The sequence below is a fragment of the Crocuta crocuta genome, unplaced genomic scaffold (assembly GCF_008692635.1).
Source record: "Crocuta crocuta isolate KB4526 unplaced genomic scaffold, BGI_CrCroc_1.0 scaffold378, whole genome shotgun sequence".
NCBI lineage: Eukaryota > Metazoa > Chordata > Mammalia > Carnivora > Hyaenidae > Crocuta > Crocuta crocuta.
In genome coordinates, this window is record NW_027528871.1 from 2,691,596 (window position 1) to 2,712,110 (window position 20,515).

General features: G+C 36.7%; 1 protein-coding gene, 1 non-coding gene and 1 pseudogene across 5 annotated transcripts in view; all 3 read right to left on the reverse strand.

The window, feature by feature from the left end:
- The window catches only part of LOC144225308 (uncharacterized), a 318,671-nt gene that overhangs the window by 226,957 nt on the left and 71,199 nt on the right, over positions 1 to 20,515 (reverse strand). The gene's annotated exons all lie outside the window — the stretch shown is intronic.
- Positions 13,293 to 14,030, reverse strand: LOC144225296 (synaptobrevin homolog YKT6 pseudogene; annotated as a pseudogene).
- On the reverse strand, positions 15,397 to 15,499 carry LOC144225311 (U6 spliceosomal RNA). The gene has a single exon (XR_013333268.1). It is a non-coding gene; the product is annotated as a U6 spliceosomal RNA (small nuclear RNA).

Here is a 20,515-nt window from a genome sequence, read left to right on the forward strand (position 1 = left end):
TGGAAAGGAAAAGTAATAAAAAGTAAAATGATTAAAAGGAATGAAACAAAATCACTCTTGGCAAATGTTAAAATGCACACAGATAAGTCTTGGAACCTCTACAGAAAATATTTAAAGCAGGATATGAACATTATGAGACCAATATATAAACTTTTAAAAACAACCATGCTGCATTCATTTTGTGGACGCACTCTGTGCTGTGCTTTCTGTTGTTGACTTGGCACCACCATCACCCTACTGAACCCTGGGAACTGCATTTCCCAGAATAACCTTCCCCTTATGTGTCAAGTTCAAGTGCTCTAATGAGAGGAGTCCACAGATTCAGAAGCTTGAAGTGAAGAGGCAAGCAGCAGTTTTAGACTGCAAAGAGGTCAATTTCTGATGGTTACCACAGGACCAGCAAGCAGCTCAGGCTTCCCCCTCCAGGCCCTTCCCACAACTGGCAACTCTCCACTCCATGCTTACTCCAGGGCTTCAGTTTAATATTTTTAATTATTTAAGTTTATTTACTTATTTTGAGACAGATGATAGAGTCTGCATGCCAGTATAATAAGGGGAGGGATATAGAGAAGGAGAGAGAGAGACCCGAAGAGGTTCCTTTCTGCTGTCAGTGCAGAGCCTGATGTGGGGCTCAATCTCAAACCATGAGATCATGACCTGAGCCAAAATCAAGCGTTGAACACTTAATGGACTAAGCCACCCAGGGACCCCAATAATTATTCTTTTTTAATGACTACTTTTTTAGAGCAATTTTAGGTTGACAGCAAAATTGAGATGGATGAACACAGAATGGCTTTTACACAGATTCTCTGGCTTCAGGTCTTCCTACCTTCCTGCCCTGCTTTCTACATTAAACTCTATTCTCATATCGCCTATTAGTGATTCTATTTTTTGACTGATACACATACATACACAATGACATTATAAATAAATGGCCTGAAAAGATAAATACCAACATCAAGTTACTGGTTATTTCAAGGCAAAGGGGAAGAGAATGGAATTAGCAAGGGATACAGTGGCAAATTCCAACTGTATCGTTTTTATTTCTTAGGAAATACAATCTGAGGAAAGCATAGCCAATGAACTAACACTTATTAAAGATGGATTATATTAGGTAAATCAGTGTGTTAAAAGCACTATAAGTTTTATGCATTATTCCAGATTTTTAACATATTTCCCTAAATTAAAAAAATGTAAAGTTGTCTTTTTACCTGAGATGCTATGCAATATTTCTTTTCAAGTCATCAGATTTCTTGTTTAACATACTCAATTATGGCCAGAAAAGTATAATTATATTGATGAATATGACTGATATAAAACACTAAAATTATCATCATCTGGGCTGACATTAGGTGTCTAGACACTTTGCCGTTAAAATGATATATTATTAGTTTCAGAGGATTTCATGAATGAACTTGATTTCCATTTCAAATTCAAATTTTTAGTCAACCATAACATCCTACAGCAATGTTTGCTATATCATCTCTTTTAAGTGCTATTTTAAAACTATCTTTGAGGAAACTTGAAATTTGAGTCTTAGTTCAGAGAGAGAATGAGTGCATCCTCAGCCCTCTTCCACATGGATTCACTAGGTTCCCTCACCATGCTTGCTTTCCAGTGCAGATGAGGATGAGAAACCTGTTTAAATGCTGAGCTGGCCTAATTATGCGACAGCTGTCTAATAAACTCTTCACAAAAGAAGGGACATGAACATTAGTTTAACAAAGTTCATTTAGGGGCAGCTAGCTGGCTCAGTTGGGAGAATAGGCAAATCTTGATCTTGGGGTTATGAGTTTAAGGCCCATGTTGGGCATATAACTTACCTTATACTTTAAACCTTCATTTAGAGTTTTCAAAAAAGGATGGAAGATTTTTATGAGCCTTATCATTATTATGGTTTTATTGAGACAAGAAGTATTAATGCAGAATGAGGGCATCAAAAAACTTTTGAAACCTATGCATACTATGGTAGTCTTGGTCTGGACCCTAGTAATACCCCTACCCACACATTGCCGTTTCCTCTGTTGCTAATAATTAGCCTCTGTGTCTTAGACAGCTCCCCTGTGGGGAAATAGGTTTAAGAATTCTTTATATTTGCACAAATGGGTTAAAAAAAAAAAAAGCTTAGGGCAAAAGCACCCCAGGTTAGTTAGCAAGCTATTACAATGGAATCACAAGTGATTGTTAGATCACCAGCAGGAAACTACTTCCCATCTGGCACCCATATATTTTGATCACAACTTCAAACTCTACTTGCCCCCCCAGACCCTTTGATTCTTATCCAAGTTAATAATTATTATCGGATTCTGTTCTGCACGTTCACCACATCTGTAAGATCCCGAACTTTCAATAAATAGGAAGAGAAACCCCTGTTCAGCGCTGTTGTCTTCTCCCTGACATTAGTCTCTCTCGTTTTCATTTCTGCGTCCAGTCTCTTGCTGGATAAGCAAGAACTCCAGACTCAGTCTGCGACAGTCTCCCAAAGATGCCCTAGGTATTATTTTGTTACCTAAAATTGTAAGTAAGCTTTATGTCATTTTTAAATGCTTCCAGATGAAAGACTTGAAAGACCATGAGAGCAGTTCAAGAGTTTCAGTCATTAGCCATATATTAACCCCATCCTGTGAACCACATGTAAAGATACTCACACAATTATATTTCATGTGAGCACAGCAGGGTAACTCAAAGTTATTCTTAGATTTACTTCCATAAGTACCTTGAAGAACGGCAAATAGAATTTGCCTTCTCTGGTGCTTTGAGATTAGGAGACAAATTACCTTCCTCTCTCCAGAAATGCTTCTATTTTTTTTTTTTTTTTGACAATTGCTAAAATGGGAGAATGGGATCTATGTTTTTGTCCCTAAGAGAATCTGACAATTGCATTCTGACCCCTTCACTTCCTTACCCTCTTCCCCCACCCAAGGCATTAAGCATCAGTGAACTGGCCTCAGACCACTATCGTTTTCCTTAGTCATTCAAAATTTCAAACAGCTTGGATGATACTCCATATGCTGCTACCTTATAGAAAGACTCACTTCATGGCCTGACTACTGGAGGTGATAGAGTCATTCAAAGAAAAATCTTATGGTTAAAGAGTAGAGAAACTAAGAATTTTGCTTCTTTAAGACAACAGGAATATGATTAAAAAGAATCTTGAAAAGAGCTGAAAGTGATTATGTAGAAATACTACTGTGAAGTGAGGGGGAAAGAAGAACTGAGCATCTAGTAAGTAAGATCTGGTCTCTGAGTAGAAGTGACCACAGGGAGCTGGAATATGCTGAGAATGTGCTAAGTGTTCCTGTATCATAGTGCAAAGCAAACAGTATTAAACATTTCATGGATTTAGTCATTTATATAAAAAAATATTTTATGTCTACGGTGCCCCTATCACTGTCTTGGAGGAAGAGCCTATTTAAAAAGCTTTTGAAATAGCATATATATGCAGCAAAAAAATCAGTAAATAGGCCTTCAGTGTAATATGATAGTGTGTAAATGGATTATGCATAAAGAGAAATGAGCAAAGTTCCATTTAATCTTAGAATTATAATGAAAACCTCAGTGTACTGTCTCTTCAGTTTATGATTTAAGTTGAGTATCATATGGAAAAAGCTACTGAATACATTTGCTAGATTGATTTCACTTGTAATCTTGGTAACTTTTAGGCTGATCGATGGGTAGGATGTCTGGACAATCAGGAACAGGGGGAAGTAGGGACAAAACAGGTGTAGACTGCTCAGAATAAAATGAAGAAAGCCAAATGCTCTACTTCATAACTTGATAATAGCGTTGTTGTTGTTGTTTTAAAACTGTAGCACTAACTTCATTCTATGGAGATAAAAGAATCTCACAGTGTCTGACTTAATAATTTGCAAGACTTTTTATTCTTGGAGTGTTATTCATTAATATATTGTGTGAAACGACTTGTGACAAATAACTTCTGTAATAAATGTCTCCAGTAGAAATAATCATTCCTTTCTTCCCACTCATTCACTAAATGGGTGACTGCTGTAGGTCAGAAAGAAACATTATCTCCTATTTTTTGAGAGACCTACAATTTCTTTCCCTTACAAGTCACTTACTGCTACTCTTACATTCTTACAAGGAATATTACCATTCTTGTTGCTTCTGCACTGAGACTGCTGCAGCTACTACTAATATTATTGTTGTTTTATTTCCTGAGTGAAGAAATGAAATTGTTCAAACAGATGAGTATTTGTTTTGCCTTTGGTTTTATTTATTTTTCTGTTAGAAATTGTATTTTTGGCCAACCTTATTTCCATTGTGTTTGCCTTTGTGGAGGAGTCAGTTAAGAACACTCAGTGGTTGTCCCTCCCCATTCAGTGGGCTGAGCAGTGAGAGCTGCAGATCGATCCAGAGGGGCAGGCTAAGGGTTCCAGTCTTCAGTAGGGAACTGACATGTAGACACAGAGACACCTGCACACCTTCACACCAGTCTCTGATTTTAGGTTAAGCAGCAGTGAACTCAGGAGCTGGAGCATTCCATTCATCTTGAAATCCCTCTTTTTTGGCAGCACCTGCTTTCCTTTTTCACACTTTTCGGGATTTCTGCAGAAGTAGAAATCAGGCCTCACCTCCCCTGGGAAATATTGCCACGCATGTTCCAAACTTCCCAGGCCAGCATCCACTACATCAGACCCACTGAGCAAACTCCCTTGTTGTTGCAAGTGATGTCAGAGTCCACACAGTGCAGAAGAGAGTCTGTTCCACAGAGTGATAGTAGACAGGTTAACATAAGATGTCTCTATGAGAGGCTGGTGGTCGTCCTTGGGATCAGTAACCATCAGAAGTCTGGGCTCCTGGAAGGCTGCCTGGATCTGGTTAGTGAAGGTTCCAGGAGTGAAGTGGCCAACAGTAGGAGTAGCTCCAGTGGCAATGGGAAACTTTGGCAAAGCTCACTAGCCAGTGTTCCTGGATGACATGAACTGACAGCCAGGTTTTCAGTGGCAACAATAGCATGAGCTGCCACCAGAAGCTTCTCCCAGGTTTTCAGAGGGTATAGATGCCATCACTTTTCCTCTTGTAGCTCTATTGTTTCCATTTGGATGTCAAGGTTGGTGCCTCCTTAGTAGGTTCCTGTTGCAAGGGATTTGAGGACATGTTCCTCCTTCATTTGCAAGATGTTGAGGGCTCCAAACATTATGAAAGTTTCCCTTTAAGTTACAATGGGAACATAGAACAACATGGTATGCAGAAAGCCCATTTTGGTTTGTTTTAAAAGCAACAATATAGGGCCGCCTGGGTGGCTCAGTTGGTTAAGTGTCTGACTTTGGCTCAGGTCATGATTTCATGGTTCATGGGTGTGAGCTCCGTGTCAGGCTCTGTACTGACAGCCAGCTCAGAGCCTGGAGCCTGCTTCAGACTCTGTGTCTCCCTCTCTCTCTGACCCTCCCCTGCTCACACACACACTCTCTCTCTCCTAGAAATAAATAAAAAAAATAAAAATTAAAAAAAATAAAAGCAACAATAAAAATGTTTCTAATAATGTGTACTGTCAAGTTCCTTCTTCTCTTTCTGAGTCACCAATGGTTGTGACACATGATCTCTGAGATTTTGTTAGACTGCTTCAGAAAACAAGTCAGAAAAAGAAGGGGCTCAGATGTCTTGTCATAAATCATGATAGAAAATAGAGAGATGATTTGGTGTCTCAGGGCTAGCTATCAGAAGAGGCAACACAGATCTTCTAATGTACTTTCCTTCTTGCAAAACCTCCCACTCTCTCTCTCTCTCTCTCTCTCTCTCTCTCTCTGTGTGTGTGTCTACATACATATTATAAATAATATAGTATATATGTTTAAATTACATATATAATTTTTGCAGAAACAAATACATAGTGTACATAATCTCATTGAGTTTTACTTTGTAAACTGATTGACTAACACCCTGACATTCAAAAAGTATTTTTTTGTATTGGTTCAGAGTTAAACACTCTGGGGCCTAAATAGATAATTAGTACTTACCCCCTGGTATCAGCCTTAACATACTTACAATAGTTCCCAATTTTAGGGGTTTTTTTGAAATTTCTGTGAGGTACTAATATACTTGTAAATCTTCTGTGTTTTCCCTCATTTTTAATCTCTTTGTCTATGCCACATCCTGTTACTTGGTCTTCCATGTAACATTTTTGTTTTCACAGATCTAAGATACGTTGTGAAAATCACAGAGTAGGCACCCAGGAATTGTAAGTATAACAGGTGTTTTCAGACAAAGGAAGTAAAATGGCTGACAAAGTTCAAAATGGTGAGTAAAGCTCAGAGTCACTGATGGGGTAAAAGAGTCTGTGAGGTTAACTTGAGCTTATTTTGAAGAATGGATGACTGTGCATGTATGGCTGTGAACTTTGAGTTTTAACCTGCAAAAATGAGCAGCCATAGGATGATTTTGAGTAGGATAACTATGATATTTGAGTTATAGGAAGATAATTTTGAATGCCAAAGACAGATTATGGAGAAGGGTTGTGAAAATAACTTGAAAGAGAAAAATGGTGGCTTGAAATAGATGATTTGATATGGATCTTAAATAAAGAATGCTTAAAATTGTCATGTACTCATTGTCTTATTTTAGGTTCCCCAGAACACAGAGCCTGAGGTAAAAGCTATATGCTACTACTTTATCAGGTAGTACAATCATAGGGTGCTGAGTTGAGGGAAAATTAGAACAAGGTAGGAGGGAAGAAGAGCCGATAAAAGAGTACAGAGATGGTGCTGACAGAGAGACTAGGCGAAAGAAAGAGAAATTCATATACAGATTAAGTATAGATCCCAGTGAGTATGTATTGCTGCATTTTCAGAGGGGGAAGATGTTTAAAATAGGTGACACGACACTAAGTATGTAACCAGTCTTTTTAAAGGATGATGCTATTCTGAGATCTGTCACTGGTCTCTGCTACTGGCAGGATAATTGTATGGCAGTAGCAGTTACCTAGTTCAGCCTACAAGTACAAGTACATTTATTAAGGCACCCATGCACTGATTCCATCATTTGCATGATTGCAGTGTCCATGGACCATTGCCCAAACTCGGGTGGGATAAGAAGAAAGGCTTATTGAAAGTTACAGTGTTAGTCACTTTTATATGCATCACGTGAAAAATAAAGATCCACATGCTTTTGCTCACTTCCATAGGTCTATCCATATGTCTATTCCCCAGAACTCTTGAGTTTTTACCTTCTAGGTTTTCTTTTCTTTTTCCCTTCCTAAATCCAGATAAATCAATCAGCCCTTTACCACCTTTACCTCTGTCCTAGAAGTCATGTATACTCATTCTTCTGGACACTTTGTATCCATAGGTAGTGAGGATTAGGTGACTGCATACAGTTTTGCTTACTGAAATGATGTCCCTTATAACTGCACTTCAGTATCACCCCTTTGTCTATAATGAGACATCAGTTCCTTCTCACCTAACACAAATGTATTGTAATAACCATCTGTGAATGGGCTAAAATTTATCCTACTTTATCAGTTGGTTAGAAGGAACACTGATAAATTCCTAAGTATAAGCTGAAGGAAAGTTATTTGTATAGAGATAAGTAATATGGGCATCAGAATAATATGTTCATGAAATTTAAATATGCACTTGATCTGCTTGGGACAAACCTCTACTGTGATGTTCCAATTTCACATAGATCTTTCCTATTCTGCTTGACATTATGCCAAAATGTTATGGTAAAACATACCTCAAAATGGACGCTCCAATAATATAGCCACTTGGTGTTCCGTAGCAGAGAACAGTTCTTACTAGGACCATAGCACCCCCCTCAATTCATTCCTTAAGCTTTATTGAGGAAGGTATTATCTAGGCTATTGTGAAAATGATAGACTTGTAGTGGGTTCTTAGCTCATAAGTGTTAAATCTATTTTACCTTCCCATATTCTTGGAGTCTTCTGATTTCATCCTCACCACGACATCAAGGATGTAACAACATTTATTCCTAATTTACAGTAATTGAGTGCAGGATTCAAATATCCAATTTATTAGGTTATTAGGATATTTTAGGAGTCCTTATAATAGATATTAATTCCCCAAGGTAATAAAATTGTCTCTTATTAATACATATTTCCCAACCCTTGGATGTCTCCTATTAAGACATAGTTCCCAGGGAACCTGGCTGGCTCAGTTGGTTAAGTGTGTAACTTGATTTGGCTCAGGTCATGATCTCACAGTTTGAGTTTGAGCCTCATATTGCGCTCCATGATGACAGTGTGGAGCCTGCTTGGGATTCTCTCTCCCTCTCTCTCTGCCCCTCTCCTTTCGTGCTCCTTCTTCTCTCTCTCAAAAACAAATATAAACTTAAAAAAAACATATTTCCCAACCCTCAAAATCTATTTTTAAATATTTTCCACAGTTCGTGGCCAGCAGAAATTAGATGGGTTCTATACTTCTTTAATGTATAAGCTATTTCCTTCGGGAACAGGGATTTTAGTTCTTTTTTGGTTTGTGCTTAATCCTGAATTTGTAATTATATTAGAAGCAATGAGAGGAAGTAAGGAAGGTTCTTTTATGGAAACAAGCTCCATCTCTATAAGCATCTGATGCAAGTGGGTCATTTCAAGTTCACCACTCAAGGAAATGATTGCCTTCCTCTAAGGGGGAAGGAAGCAGCTTCTGCTGAAATAATGAATTCATTGGAATTTAAGAATTCAAATTTAGCAGACTTGTCCATACATATTCCCCATCACAGATTTCAGAGACGTACTCTTGTCCTATCAGAGTCCTGACATTGACAAAAGAGATTTATTAATTATATCATAAAATCTAACTCCCTTGTGATTAGGTTCCACCTTGAGAATGCAGTTCCTGAAGAATTTTATAGAAGTTACTCACAGTATGCATATCACTTGGTGCCCAGTTATTAGAGGAATTAGCTGTTGAGTGACCTAATTGTCATTGTCCCATATAGTCCTAAGATGACAAGCACCACATATTAATGCCTTAGTTTCCACCTGTACCTCATCAAATCATCACTGTCTTGATGAGTAGCTCCTGGCTTCTGTTGAGATGGCCAATTTATAGCTTTATTAAATTTGGCCACATTTTCATGTTCTCTCCCAAACAAGCTCTTTTAGGCCTTTCAATATGGAGAGGCTAATAACTTCACAAATTTTAGGTTCTGCTTCTTTTTTATTAACAATCCCATCCTAAAATCATTTTTCCTGTCACATTTTACTATAAGCACTCAAGAGAAACCAGCTGTTCCTTCAACACTTTGCTTAGATATTGCCTTGGCCAAATACCTAATTAATTTAATCACTCTCAAGTTCCACCTTCCACAAGACACTAAGGCATGAACGCAGCTCAGTGGATCTCTTTGCCATATCATAACAAAGAATCACCTTTCTTCCAATTTCCAAAAACATGTTCCTCATTTCTGTCTGTCACCTCATCAGAATGGCCTATACCATCCATATTTCTATCAATACTCTGTTCACAACCACTTATAGGTATACTCCAAGAAGATTGAGGTTTTCTCTATAGCTCTCCTTTTCTCCTTTTGCATTCTCACCAGAATTGCTTTTAATGGTGCATTCATAGAAATCTTGGCTTACTCTAGCATGTAACTCCAAAGTCCTCTAGCCTCCACCTATTACTAAGTCCTAAAACCACTTGCACATTTTTAGCTATAGGTTACAGCAGCACTCTTCTTCTCAAGACTAATATGTATATTTGTTGGGGTTTTACAGAGAAACAGAATCATTAGTATAGACAAAGAGATACAAGGGAAAATGTATTACAGGAGTTAACACATGAAATTATGGAGGCCCACCTATGAGCTAGAGAACCAGAAAAACTTTTGATATAATTCAGTTCAAGTCTGAGGGTATAAGAACCAGAAACTCCAATGTCCAAGGGTAGGAGAAGATGGATGTCCCAGCTCATGGCAAAACCAAAAAAAAAAAAAAAAAAGAGAGAGAGAGAAAGAGAGAATTTGCCCTTCCTTCACATTTTTATTCAGTTCAGGCACTCAGCAGATTGAACGATGCCTACTACATAGGTGGAAGGATTTTCATTAGTCTACTGATTCAAATGCTAATCTCTTCTAGAAACACAGTCACCAACACATCCAGAAATAATGTTTTACCAGCTATCTGGGCATTCTTTGGCCAAGTCACATAGAATTAACCATCACAATTGGTTAATTTAGTTAAAAAACAGAACTGAATGCTCTATACTACCATAAGTTTACCTTGCTTTGTTCACAACATTTTTAACATTATCAGATGTAAAAACAGGCACACTGTTTCCCCTTTCCTCATTCAATTTCTGCCATTAGTCTTGATTTCAGCTTTGTTTTTCCATATCACTTTTTCTTAATGCTTTGCCTGGTAATGAGAACTAAACCTAAAAATGATTTGTCTATTCCTTTATAGAAAATGACTGAACTAGGAGTAGATCTCAAGCCACCTGAATCCCTACTCACAGTGTCATAATATTACCAAGATTATTGGAAAGTTCATATTATTGCATAGGTCATGCTGACAAGTATGAATACCTGTTTCAACATAGATATAATGACTATGGCATTAGTAACCTAGTAAAAATGGGCTTTTTCACTTCATAATCTAGAATTAAGATATAGAATATGAACAGAGTATACACATATAATAAAATATTATTATTATAAAGAATCAGGAAAATGCCTATTTTTCTGATTTTCCTGCTTCTAACACAATAGAATATACATGTGCAGAGCAGGCAACCAGATGTTCCAAATAAATTTTGCCATCTTTTTATGATTATATATACACACATTTGTATGTGTTTGTGTTTATTATACAGAATTTATTTATTACTAAATTACTATTACTTATTTAGTACCTATGTGTTATTATTGTCAAGTATTTAAATAATCCTCATTTTCCTTTTTTTCCCTTTGACTCATGACTAAATTTAGAACCATAGCATTTGCTTATTGTTGAAGTACTGATTCAAGCAGAAGGTAATTGTATTCCCCAAAAGATAGATAAGAGAAAGACTGAAATAGCACTGAGGAAAAATTATGGCAGTATAGATTGTGTAGTGAGATCATCAGAAATGTCTACATGTTTTATAAGGACTATATTCTTTGGTATCATGAGATAAAATATATACAGAAGATAAGAGAAATTTGTCCTGGGCAAAGGACTTTTTTAGCTTCTTGATCCATATAAGTTTGATGAACTCTGAATTCCTAGGGAAGAATAACAGTCATGCTGGGGGCAGAGAGATATCTACAAATGAAACCTAGAGATGCCTTATGTGATTTTAATACACTCTTCTCATTCAGTGCTCTTATACATACCCATTCCAAGGAATTAAGCAAGAAATATTTCTCTGGAAATGTGTGTTAATTCCTTTTCCAAAATAAACAAAATAATTTAAATTATCTAGTACTTAAAATTTGAAGTAGAATTTGGGCAGAAACCTACATTCTTGTCTACAGTATTTTACTAGAATACAAACTAAATAAAAATATTTACAGTTATTTTACTAACTGTATCAAAGTCTAAAAAAACCCCATATTGTTGCACATATATATCTATGAGTGCTTCCATCTGTGCTCCCAGGTACTTCATTTCATAAATCTACCTTCCTTACCTCTATCTAACTATCTGAAACTGTTACATAGAATGGAATGAGTTATACTATCATACTTTCTAATATTCATAACTTAAACTTTAAAACAAAAGTTATTTGGGGCGTCTGGGTGGCTCAGTTGGTTGAACGCCCGGCTTCGGCTCAGGTCATGATCTCGCAGTTCGTGGGTTCAAACCCTGCATCGGGCTCTGTGCTGACAGCTAGCTCAGAGCCTGGAGCCTGTTTCAGATTCTGTATCTCCCTCTCTCTCTGACCCTCCCCTGCTCATGCTGTCTTTTTCTCTCTCTCTCTCAGAAATAAATAAAACATTAAATTTTTTTAAAAAAATAAAACAAAAGTTATTTAGCAGAAAAAATGAATTAAATATTTCTAATATTAAAGACAGTGCTAAATTCATCGTGAATTATGTCTAAATAAATGGTATATTTAAAGACAGAAGATGGTTTCTTTTCCAAAAAAAATTTTAGGTTTATTTATTGTGAGACAGAGGATGTGGACAAGAAGGATAGGGACACAGAAGAGAGAGAAAATCCCAAGCAGGCTCCATCCACCCTGTCAATGCAGAGCCCAATGTGGGTTCAAGCTCATGAAACATGAGTACATGACCTGAGCCAAAAAAAAAAAAAAAAAAAAGAGTTGGACATTTAGCCATCTGAGCCACTCGGGCACCCTGTAACATCAGATGGTTTCTGAACATTCCTATATAGTTGTTCTTAAATCTTAAACCCCATAACTTAACTCTTGGCTTTTCAAAAGACCCAGGTAATCTTCCTTGCCTTAATATTTTGGCTTGTACATTTATTTTTGGTGCTCATTTGAACTCTTCCATACCTATAACTGATTCCTGAGGGCTTGGGGAGGGGGGTGGGAATTACACTTAAAATAATATTACTTAGGGAAAATTAACAACTTTATAAAATTGATTCCAGTAACTCCCTTCTCTTTTATGGAGAAATCCAGAAAGAGGTTCCCACAAAGTTGCAAAATTTGACCAGTTTTTAAACTAATGACTTACCAAATTAATAATGTCAGAAAACTTTTAGGTGATAACTGAAGTACAGAGAACAAAGAATCTATATGCAACATCCCTATAGCCGTATCTGGTTTCTTGCTCTGGATCCAATCAGGAAAATATGGTACTCTTGGGAAATCCACTTTATCTACAGACTTGTAAAATTACATTGGGTAAATTTTTATTCCAAAGAAACTAAGACAGTTTATACATTGGCTAAGCCAAGAGCACTGGTTGGGGAATTTAACTATTTTGCTCAGACTCTCACTGGCCATCTGTTATTGAAGAGAAGTCTTTAGAGCCTGAATTATCCAGGCAGGCTAACGCTGTTGATAGAATAACTTGGCTAAGTACTGAGTTTTCCATGTCAATTTCTTAGACATACTATATAAGGAATGAAAAATATATATTTTTTAAATTTCTTGGTAGTAATACTGAATGTCTGTAAACTTATTCAGTCATAGTAGAACATCCAGGTTTCAAATGTGAGTGTGTGTGAAGATCTTGCTGTGATGGCTGAAGTTTGCTTCTTTTTAATAAAGAATGATTTATTTTTTCAGATTTTTTTTAGTCACTCAGAGTTTATAGTTTCATTTGGCCCAATAATATACCTCTGAGGACCCTACATGATCTTTCCGAAAATCACCAGAGATGTAAATTTGAAGTGTTCCAGGCCCCTCCATGGCCCCTTAGTTTCTGCCAGCAGGTCCAAAGTGAAAAATGAGAGCATCTCCACATGGATCTTTCCAGGTGGCTCTGCTTCTCCAAGGTCTGTAGTACTGATTCAAATGACTGGGGCATTTCAGCACAGGAGCCTCTGCACAATGCGGTTGCATGATTGCACAGCAGGAGCTCTCTCGCTGGGCCATGTTATATGTAGAAGGCTTTAGGCTGTTCCCAGCACTTGGGATTTGGACACCGGGTCACCTAGCTTCTCCCTCGCTCTAATAGAGACCTTGTCATGCTGTGCAGCCTGATTTTGATCTCATCCAGCTCAGCCTGCACCTTAGTCATGAGGTCAGCTTCTCGGCAGTTCTTGTATCTACTTGAGTGGCCATCTAAGGGCTGCTTAGTGGATGGCAGCAAGAGATCCGACTGGCCACTCTATCCCATCCACCTGCTTGGAGATTGGTCTAGTACCTTCTATAGCAAGGTAAAAGCCATCCGGGATGGAAATTCACTGTCCACAGCAACCACTCCTGCAAGAGGTGGTTTCACACATGGACATGGCATAGATACTCTTGTTCTTGGGACAGAACCTCTGCTGCCTCACGCTGAGTGCTCCACAGTCATGGATTTGTGAGGGTCATGACTTCCTGAGGACTGGACCTCTGGAAGATGCTGAAGGAGCACATGCCGCAGGCGGCTTGGAGCAGCACTGCCTTGGGCTTGCCTTTGTACAGGACACCGACATGGTACAGCTTCATGGTGCAGGGTCCTCCACCTCCCTTGTCTGGGGTGTTGGACCGGCACCCCTGGGGACCATGGCAGGCTGCCGACAAGTCTCACCTATTGAAAACACCCCCTGAAAAAATACTTATCAAGTAATTTAAGAAAATAAACATTTGGCACGGTGTGCTCTGAACTTCAAAATGCCTCAACAGAAGGCATTTTGGAGTAGATATACCTTTTTTTTTATTATCTAATTTACTCTGCGAGGATCTAAAACGTCTAGCTCTTTTCCATGTGATGAAAAAGTGCTTAAGAAAATTTCCCACAAAAAGTAATGCTAATGGTGAATGTTAGAATTAGGTTAGGTAAACAACTTTTCTTTGTGAAAATCAAAAGAAGTAACAGGTTATCAAAAATTTTTTTCAAATTATTGTATTATTTTTGTCAACAAATCTTTGATGAATAGTTAATTATAATGATATAAAACACTTAACATGTACTAAGAAAGGAATTTAAATGTCTCATCTACATAAAGTCATTTAATTCTTGTAAAAATGATATTATTTTAAATAAGTCAGGAAAATACTTACTTTAATGATTTTTTCTACTTCTAACAGGATAGAGTGAACATACATGGGGACAGTAGGCCATTAGATGCTCCACAGAAATGCGTATTTGCCTCATTTTTCTGATTATATGCCAACATCTATCAGAGCGTTCAGGAAAATAGGTCTTTTTTTTTTAGTAAATTAATCTGAATAAATAAATGAAAAGAACAAAAACAGAGGGATTTTAAATATTACTTTTAACTATACTTGAAAATACTGCTCTTCTCATTTTATTTGATGAAATGATTCTGTACAACTGCAAAGCCGCCATTGCCCATGTACACCAGGATTTTCCAGATGAAGGGACTGTCCTCCCACATTACCAAGAGGCAGTGGTGAGGGGAATAAATAGGAATATGAGGGTGAATGATGACAAATGAGTCTGATGGTCTCACTTGTTATCATATCCAGTCACTGAAAATGTGCCAATTCTTGCACCTCAATGAAATTTTGTTTTCTTCCTAAATTCCGATAATGGCTTTATGTAGAGTTCTATAAAATGGTTCACCTAAACAGGAAAGTTTACAGCAATTTGAGTCAATATGCCAATGGAAAAAAAGTGACACAGGTGCTTTGATCTTTTTATTCCTTAGAAAATATCTAAGGATTTTAATGTCATTTAAAAAGTTTAAAGGCCATTTTTATGTAAAAAAGCATTTTCAGTAATAAGACCTCATATTTGTTTATAAATTTAAGCTCAGGATGATAAATTTGTAAAGTTTGAGATGTTATTTGATTAAAAGGATTTTTAAAATTTAGCTGATATAGTTCCAATACCCCTCTTCCTGTTCTTAAAACTGTGAAGCTCTTCACAAATTTGGTGTCATCCTTGCACAGAGGCCACGCTAATCTTCTCTGTGTTTCAATTTTAGTATATGTGCTGCCAAAACAAGCACTCCCTCTTCCTTTTGTGACAATACATTCTTTTGTTTCTTTGAGATTTAAACTCATGGTGCCTGTTTGGAAAAATAACATGGAAGGAAGCCTAATGAACTTATGGAAAATGTTGATTTTGGACAGGTGAAAGAATGAAATGGTCTGAAGTGCTTGTTATAAATGCATATGATAAATTAGTCTGCCGGATTTAATAATATGCTTTATCCCTTTCAATTAAAGCTATTGTGTGGAGATTCAAGTACCTTTAAAGACCGAATGTTACGTGGATAGATGGAAAAATGATACTATCATTGGATTCCATTCTCAGTAGCATTTTGTATTATTTCAGATGCTAAAAGCTTAACTATATTTTTATTTATAAATTATTTTTTAGGGTTTAAAACAGTGAATTTGTGGCAAAACATGTCAAGTTAACTTTTAAAATATGGGAAATATTTTATATATAAGGATGTCATTTGTTCTGCTCAATTTTATTAATTAAAAAAAAACTTCTTAAATTGTTGTGCCAAAACACCAATGGGCTATTTGATTTTATCTTGAAAAAAAAAATGAATGTATATAGATGGCACACATTCTTTTAGATGGTTGCATATTGAAAAACAAAGGTGAGAAAAAATAGTTCAACTTTGATCTCAATTTAGCAGTAAATAGGACAAACTAACTTTACTTAAGGTGATATACACAGATTAAGACCTATAATAAAACTATAGCATACATTTAATGGGATTATTCAAAAGCAAGTACTTAGAGAAAGCATGTCAAACATGAATATTATAGGGATATTTTAAAGGGACAAATTTGTGAAAATTCCCTAAATATAAACACAGTTTTCCCAGCCTATAATTTCCATTTGTAACTACTAACATAAGAAACTGAAGTCTTACTTTATGTAATTGGCTTTCCCATGAAAACTAAGGAGTTTTGCCTTTATACTTGATTCAACAACAGGAACAAAAAAGTCCACTGTCCTAGGAAGTGACACACAAGAATCATTTACATATGGGGTCTCACCTAACTTCAAGATTATTCTATATGTGAAGTCTGAAATAAGATTCACACCACAGACTATATTGCCCCACTTTTATCATCACACTTTTATACTTTAATAAGATGTTAGGTGTTCTTTCTCTCCTTTTTTAAAAAGTTTATTTATTTCTTTATTGAGAGACACAGAGAGAGAGAGAGAGAGAGAGAGGACAGGAGGGTCAGAGAGAGAGGGAGAGAGACAGAATCCCAAGCAGGCTCCATGTTCTCAAGCTCACAAACTATGAGATCATGACCTGAACTGAAATCAAGAGTTGGATGCTTAAACAACTGAGCCACCCAGGTGCTCCTGTTCTTTTCTCCTTAACTGAAACACATTTTACTTGATAAAGACATGTATAAAAGTACGTGTGTGTGTGTGTGTGTGTGTGTGCTGATTGATCTTTTCATAATGTGCTGTTTTACATGTTGATGGCAATGTGTTGTTATAAACTGAGCCTCACACTCATGATAGCAAAGGACATAGCTAATGTTGATGACATTTGTCAAATTGTTACTGTGGGGAATTTCCTGTAGAATCATTCCATTATGGGTCAGAGAGGAGGCAGAGCAAGGCAGAAGCAGATGTATAGAAATACACTTGGGATACAAATCAGAGAGTACTTCATTTAGGTGTGACCCACAGAGCCATGAAATAAGTATAATCTTCATTCTAAAGAAAAGGAAATTAAATTTCAAGAAGATGAAGCCATTCATTAAAGTTCTAATGTAATATCAGAAGCAGGATTTTACTTCTTAACAACCAATTCTATTGAAAAGTAACCAAATATTCAAAGAAATATAAAAGCAGACAAAACCAACAACAAAATCCCCCTTCTTATTGGCATTGCTTCTCCATCCTACACATTTTCCATTTTTTCTTAATAGATGTCAACCAACAGGTTTTATTCCTGATATGTTGTCAATATAATCTCCTCCTCCAACCACTGTTCAAAATTTAAAACTATACTAATTAGCAACAGCTTGAAACAAACCATAATTTGGAATTATAGAAAGGGAGGGGATCATAGTTTGAAAAACAACAATTAAAGAAAAACCATCTGGAAGAGATAAAAGTGCTGAGGAGATAATCCAATAACTGTTTCTCAATAATTTGTATGCATAAACATCCAGGAGATAGAAAGATGAATATAGACATTGTAAAATAATTACTTTAGATATTCATTCTCAGGTTCTCTTAAAATTAGACTCTTCCTTATACTTTCATAAAGAAAATACATAAACATAAACTACAGTCAGATATAAACTTCAGAATCTCTGCTGAAAAGAAGTATGTGAATTAAGAAAAAATATAACAAAGTCATTTCAGATAACATGGATTTGATGGCAATAATTGAAGAATTTAACATGCTTATTGCGTGTTCCCTACCACTTCACTCTACAGCATTTCGGCACAGAAAGGATCTGGAGGCTTGCCACTTGAAAAAGGAAAGGTGACAAACCTATAAATTACTCTTAATTACCAAAAATAGGATGCATAAAGTGACTTTCACACTCTTGAGAATAAAACACATCAAAAGTTACCATTAGACATCCTCTTGCAGCTATAATTCACTCACTTGATTTTACAGAGTTCTAAATGTGCTGATTTCCTTGGCCTACCTGTTTCTCTCTCCCTGCCACTCATTATCGCTATTATTCCTCTCCCATTGACTCTTCAATTGGCACATTTCCATACTCCCCATTATGCTTACAAATAATCTCATTAAAAGAGTACAGCTCACCAAAGAGCACTTGTTACATCAAGGGTAGATCTGACATTAGACTCACTTCTCCATGGGCAGTATTCAAGTGTTTTACTGGAAATATACCCTCACATCTGGTTGCTGCTCAGTGGTTAAGTACATAGCCACATTATTGAGATCAATTATTATCTTCCTGAGCTAGAAAACAGTTTACAACATGATGAGAGGGTGAAAAGAATAGTGCTCAGTGAAGCGATCATTGACTGAAATATCAAGTACCTCTTGTGTCAAAGTTCTAACAATGTATAATTTAATAGCAATAGTGTTTCAAGATCATATGCTGATTACCTAGGGGTATTTATTCAGCATAACATCAAAGACATGTGCAATTTTTGAGACTGCAGGGACAGGACCATAAAGGCCCAGTTAGCGGCATAATCAAGAAATTAAAAGATGACAAATACTCCATGATTAAATTTTCATTTTCCATTCTTGATTCTGTTTACTATTCCATTTTGATCAATGTTTTCCCCTCACACTTTTGAATATCAGAGGAAATGGGACATCCTTGTAAAATGATGATTTTAGTTTGAAATGAAGAACACACCCACCAAAAATCTTGGTCGAATAACAATAGCTAACTACCAAAGAAAAGGACACACACACCTCCTCACTCAAGTACCTCCTGCCAAGAGAAACAAGGCTTCCTGCCTGCTTAGATAATAGACTGGCACTATGCACATGCACTTCTGAAGAGTGGGGGGTGGTGAAGGGAAAGCAGCAAGGGCAGAGGGGCTGGTACTGATGATTCTTGATAGAAGGCGAACTGTACAAAAGGGTCAAGAGAACAGCTGTTCACCCAACATAGGACCAAATTAGTGGCATAGCATATACCTTCATAGGACTGAGTTAGTGGCAGAAGATAAAATGCAAATTCTGGCAAACTAATTTTATTTTTGTCGCCATAGTACATTTGTAAAATTGCATTAAAGTAAATTTTGTCTCACAGCTGCCTGCTATCTATATTGAATTTGGTTTTCTTACTCAAGAACACAATTCACCTCTTGATTAAACCCTTACTTTTGAAGTCAAGTAACCTTTTTCACAGTCTGAATGTCATTTGAGCTTTAAAATACAATGATTTTCTTTTCCAGGAAGAAAAATTGACATAGTGGTGAAACTACTCCAGCACTAAAATGTGCTACAAAAGCCAACATACTGAACTAAACTAGCAATCCCTTTCTCAATCACTTAAGTGGAGAGATAAATGATTCTTTTTCACAAACACATCTGCTTATCTTAAGGGGGTGTGGAAATTATATCACTACCGTAGCAACATTTTAGATCATTCCTATGTATCATCAATCAGGGGATGCTAATTTATAGGCATCTTCTTTGCAGTAAATCAAATCAAATAATTTTCAGGGAAAACTTTGTAAAGTATAATTCTAAAAATTATTTGTAAAAAAATAATGTGAAGGCGAATCAGCAACTTTAAAAGAAGATTAAGTTCTTAGTTTCTGTGATCCATGAATAATTTTTAAATCAAAATTTCTTCTAAAATTTAAATAATATAAAATGCATTAAAAATAATACATATACTGGGGCACCTGGATGGCTCAGTCCTTTAAGCTCTGACTTTGGCTCAGTCATGATCTCATGGTTTGTGGGTTACCGAGTTTTCTTTTTATAAAAAAATTTTAAATGTTTATTCATTTTTGAGAGGAAGAAAGAGACAGAGTCTTAGTAGGGGAGGGGCAGAGAGAAAGGGAGGCACAGAATCCAAAGCAGGCTCCAGGCTCTGAGCTGTCAGCATAGAGCGTGACACAGGGCTTCAACACACAAACCACAAGATCATGATCTAAGCTGAAGTCAGACGCTCAACTGACTGAGCCACATAGGCTCCCCTACAGAGTTTTCAGTGTGCCTGATTTCCTTGGTCTACCTGTTTCTCTCTCTCTGTCACTCATTATCCCTTTTATTCCTCTCCCATTGACTCTTCAATTGGCCCACATCTGGCTCTGTGCTGACAGCTAGGAGCTTGGAGCCTGCTTTGGAGTTTTGTGTCTCTCTCTGCCCCTTCCCTACTCACACTCTGTCTCTAAAAAATAAACATTGAAAACTTTTAAAAAATAGTAATGCAGTTATTGCATCTACATCTACTACTATAATATTAGTATATAATCATATATTACATCTAAATTGAATATACAAAAACTTTACAGAAAACAGCACAAGGTCCAACAAGAGAAAATAACATTTTGATGAAACACAAGGATGTTCTCC